The sequence below is a fragment of the Amphibalanus amphitrite genome, unplaced genomic scaffold, assembly GCF_019059575.1.
Source record: "Amphibalanus amphitrite isolate SeventyFive unplaced genomic scaffold, NRLGWU_Aamphi_draft 000431F_arrow, whole genome shotgun sequence".
NCBI lineage: Eukaryota > Metazoa > Arthropoda > Thecostraca > Balanomorpha > Balanidae > Amphibalanus > Amphibalanus amphitrite.
This window is the reverse complement of record NW_024881925.1, coordinates 376,502-381,677: the sequence shown is the minus strand read 5'-3', so window position 1 is coordinate 381,677 and position 5,176 is coordinate 376,502. Positions and strand designations below refer to the sequence as shown.

Here is a 5,176-nt window from a genome sequence, read left to right as displayed (position 1 = left end):
CTTTCACCTAAAAGTTGTCAATTTAATTTTGGCCATATTCCAACTCAATTTGCACTAAATATCAGATATTGCAGTTAAAAGTTGGCTGCTCGGATTTTGGCAGTGTTCGTGATTTGGCCATTTACCCTACACCATGTCTATTTTAATGGATAATATGCATCAAAACATATTAACCATAGGGAAATGGAAATAAATATCTTACCTGCATGTGACGGTTTCGGTTAGACAGAGACTGACGGGCAGCCTGAAAAATCTTTCCACACAATGTGCATTTGAGACGTGGGATGTTGTCAGATTGGGAAGGAAGATATTTGAAGTATTTAGCGGTCCACGACTCTGGACGTGGCATGTCAATGTTAGGTACCTATGTGAAGAATTCAAAACATTTTATTGCAATACAATTTGAAACTGTTAGGACTGGGGGATAGGGATGAGGATTAAAAAATATATTAAAAGGAAATGGAGAGGACAGGGACTCTGGAACCACAGGAGTTAAGGACAAAGGAAAAAGAAACAAGGAAAATTAAAACGCGAAAACGGCACAGTGCGACTGCGAATCAAAGAAAACGTTTTGCCAATAAGTATGCTAAGCTTTTATAAATCCTTATTCTACGTCTTTTAATTTTTTGGTAAGATGACGTCATTGATTATCATGCAGTATGGTAGATCATCATAAAATAAATCGGTTGTACAACACCAATTTCGTTGTAATTATTAGGTATTTCATTTAAAACCACTTAATATTCGGTAAAATATTTAAGGAAAATGAAATATATTGAATATGTTATGCTTAGGCTCTCAGGAGAAAAGGATCAACAAACGTTCTGCTGCATATTAAACAATGCAGCAAATTAGCTATTAATTAGGCACGCAACCGTAATAGCGAGACGAAAACGGCGCTTTTGTTTCAGTTATTTTTGTAGGGGTTTCAGATATTTATTAGTTCAGTGGGTTGTTCTGAGGAGATGTGGAGATGTGAATTAGTGTCATGCGGGGCAGCTGATGTAGATAGCGCAGGTGTAGTTACCTACCACCTACCTTGGTTGTTTTCTCTTTTGGCGGAAACACGGTCTCGACTTCCCCTCCTCGCTCGCCCAGGTGTCTGTGTCTGCCGATTCCTTCTTGCGTAGCTGAAAGACGCCCCGAGCGGAGGGGAAGGAGACTTGGGAAGGAATGGGGTGACGGTGGGGCGGTGGGTGGGTCTGTTAGGATCCTAGTTTTACTCTCGCTGATGCACGTTGGTGTGGAACTCGTTCGGCGTAGGAAGACTATGGTGGTGATGTTTGCCAGCGTTGCCTTTCTTTCACGGATTTGTTTTCTTGTTGGATTTTGCTGCTCACATATCGATTCACACATACATCACTCGCACTCAAGACTGAACGGTGAACATTCAACTCGACTAATGTGCCCCGCCCCTTGCCGACGGCTCGCCGGCGGGCACCCGACTCAGGGGGGTTCATTCCCGTGTTAAAGGGGATATTCAAAAGTGGCAATAGGCCAACTGGCTCGCTGATTGGCTGTCAGCCTTGCCACGTCATACTATCCCCTGCTGCACATACCACTATAGAAGCCCGTGGTTACTTTTTGACCTCGTTTAAAAAATATCCTTGAGTTTGATGCAAACTTGAGGCTTTTTATGAAAGTTAGTTTTCGTTTTAAGTGACACATGTGCACGAAACTAAATATTTCACTCTAAGTTTTACAAATTTTGGGATGAACGATAACCGTACACCTGGTGACGTCATTTGTCGTTTTCCTGATTTACACAGAAGACAGTCCCCCTAGAAAAGGCCTGAATGGCGCATGATACAATGTCGGCGCAAACTTGTTTAGCTTTTGTTGCGGGTTGTATGTTGTATTACCCACCGTGATATTGTGGAAATATATGAAGTTATTACGAAGTTCTTTGAAAATTTACTAGGCTTCTGTGGCAGGCATCGTCAAATTGATCATCACCATAAGGCCTGTACATTCAGCTGTTGTGCTGTTGTCAGCTGAAATAGGCTCGCCCACCGCTTCTGGCTGACGGAACTGTATACATTTGGCTGATGAGAAATGTCAGCACTGGCTGGCTGTTTACAAATATGGCGTTGTAAACAAATATTTCGTCTCATCTTCATGTTCTTTATTAATACAATACTTAAGCAGTTAGATATATTATCAAAATATTTACTCACAATGTGCGAAAGTAATAAGTATTTTTCTTGTATCGACAATTAATTATGAAACCAAATATTGTGAATAGCGCCAACATGGTGTCCAAATTTCATTTATCTGCAGTGCTCAATAAAAATCTGGCACGTGATTTGCTTTCATGCGCCACTACCAGTGTCTAAATGCGTCATTTATGGCTTTTGCTGACGGCTCGGCATCTCTGCACTTGCTTTCTCGTAGCAGCACAGCCCGTCAGCCCATGCTGCCGGCAGCAGAGAGGTGACGTCATGTTGCATGTGCAACATAACGTCATCAATTTTTCAGCCAATAGTGTGAGTGATTTTCGGCTGACAACAGCACAGCAGCTGAATGTGTACAGGCCTATAATATTGACATGTAAATGTCCTGCCATACCTTTCAATTTGGGCAAAACAGGTGAGTATCAGTACACCTACATTTGTTATGTTTATATCTTCAGAAAAATTCCATCCATATCAATCTGTACTGCGGTGTCTATTAGAAAGGGTGTTTATTTTGTCATATTCTCAAAGAAAATGTGCTTGCTGGTTATTCTGGATGGGTGTTCAAGACTAGATATAAAACTATTCTGATTCGGAGTTCACATAAGCATTTGTCAGCTAACTGTTTGTTCTTTTTTAATGAATATGTCAACAAAACAAATATAACTCATGCCAGTCCATTTAAATAGTTGGCTGGATAATTTTATACTTTCTTTGATGCTATAAAAACAAAGATACTGATGCTTTCCGAGCATCAGCTTGGTGTGCTAAGCGACTTCTCCGCAGCCCTGGTTCCTGAGCCTGTCCTGGACTCCATGCATGAGTGCTTGTTGTAGTACAAAAATGAAATTGTTAATAACTTTGTTGCCTATGCTTTATAAGTTACCATACTGAAAAGTGAAAATAGTAATGCTACCTTGCATAAGGATCAGTGAACTTTCTTTGCACCAATTTACACTGCACATGTTTGCTCATAACTGGCTCATTTTTAATTGAAATCCATAGGAAGCTTGAACAGTGAAAAAAAAATAAACAATCTTAACAAAATCTTTGGTAAATTGAGTACGCAGCATGCACCATATCTATTTTACTCTGGTTTTGTCTTTCTTAGCCATGCAACAATGATTTAAACCTGAAAGTCTTGAAACATAAAAATGTCACTGTCAGTGCGGAGACCTGATTGTTCTCCTGCTTCTTTTGTTATAGATTTGAGTCACAGCTTACGTTTATTCTGCATTTGGAACTGTCGCCGCACTTTGTGTAGGCATTATTTCAACCTTTCACTCACATATTGCCCCATCCACTAAACAAGCCATCATATTCCCTCCAGGGGCGGATCCAGAAAAACTCCAGGGGGGGGGGGGTCATGAATCGAAGTGGGGCCCCTACCTATACCCAAAATTAAAACTTAACGGATTTCGGCCACTTAATTTTGTGGGCCTATTTTTGTGGTGGGCCCTATTTTTAGTTTTTTTCCTGTTTTATTATTTTTCCCCTGCCCCCTGGGCCCTGACAGAACTGTGGTGCCCCTGAAAGGCCTGAAGTGTCCCTAACAGGCACGTGGTGCCCCTGACGGGCCCAAGATGCCCCTGCGAGGCCGGTGGTGCCCCTGGCTGGCCTGTGGTGCCCCTGACAGACCTCTGGTGTCCCTGAAAGGACTGTGGTGACCCTGGGCCCTGACAAGCCTGAGGTGCCCCTGACAGACTTATGGTGCCCCTGACAGCCCCGTGGTGCCCTTGCTAGGCCTGTGGTGCCCCTGCTAGGCCGCTGGTGCCCCTAGGCCCTGGCAGGACTGTGGTGCCCCTGACAAACCTGAAGTGCCTCTGATAAGCCCAAGGTGCCCCTGGGCCCTGCGAAGCCGGTGGTGCCCCTGTGAGGCCGGGGGTGCCCCTGGCCCCTGCGAGGCCGTTGGGTGCCCCTGGAGGGCCTGTGGTGCCCCCGTCAGGCCTGTGGTGCCCTTAAGAATTGATAGGCCGGTGGTGGCCCTGGCAGGCCTGTGGTGCCCCCGTGGGGCACCGCAAGGGCCCCAAGGGGTGGGGGGCATGACCCATATGACCCCCTTGGATCCGCCACTGATTCCTTCTGCCTTGTTTGTGATATATGTGCTCGTGTCCCTTTCAGATCCTGCATTTCCTACATATCCAAAAGAACCAGTACCCAGTCCGCGCAGCGTAGAAGACCTGACAGATACCGGTGTCCCGTTCGCGCAGCGCAGCGCAGAAGAACCGGCAGACGCCGATGTCCGGCCCGCGCTTCAAGAACTGACAGACGGCAGATGCTGATGTCACGATGTGCCACCGGGGCAGCGCAGTAAACCCGACGGACGCCGACGTCCAGTCCGCGCAGTGTAACGCATAAGAACTGACAGACGTCGGTGTCCCGTCCGCTCAGAGCAGTGCAGAGGACCCGACAGTCGCCAGTGTCCCACTCCCGTCCACGCATTGTAGCACAAAAGAGCGGCAAGGTGGCATGACAACAACCAGTCACCGCGTCTAAATCAAGCTTGGCATGAAAAGCGCATTTACGACTGCGTCTCGCCAGATATCCTTCTGCAATCCGGCGCCAGTCCGGACAGATGAGTAGTGCGTACATCATTGTCATCGTTCGATTACTGCGTTTTTACATAATAAATTATTTTTTCCGTCACGCTCGACCTTGTCTTAATGTTTTCAGTTCAATTTGTTGTATATGTTTCTTGTTACGTGTTGGGTGGCCTATTGGGTCTTGTGAAGAAACCGAGAAGTCCCTTTGGGCTATTGAAGTGATCTTCTTTTGGTCTTTGTATTAGACGTCTAGCTCAGTTGGCCGGCTAGTTATTGTTCTTCAGTGAAGAGCTTCGAGCTTATGGACACGGCGCTGAATTTTCAATAAGCGCGAGCTGAAGCGAATCGATATAGATTACTGACAGGATTGACTGCAGCTGGTGTTGGCAGCCGCAGCCAACTGTCATTAGGCTAGGTTTAGCCAGTTGTCAAGCCTCGTCTGAATGTGTGGGCATTTTG

The 5,176-nt window shown here is 45.5% G+C and overlaps 1 long non-coding RNA gene across 1 annotated transcript; it reads left to right on the top strand.

Annotated features, from left to right (window-relative positions):
• The first annotated feature begins 2,535 nt into the window (after nucleotides 1-2,535).
• LOC122391312 lies at nucleotides 2,536-4,825 on the top strand. The gene is made up of 2 exons (XR_006258327.1): nucleotides 2,536-2,589; nucleotides 4,385-4,825. It is a non-coding gene; the product is annotated as an uncharacterized LOC122391312 (long non-coding RNA).
• The last annotated feature ends 351 nt before the right edge of the window (nucleotides 4,826-5,176 follow it).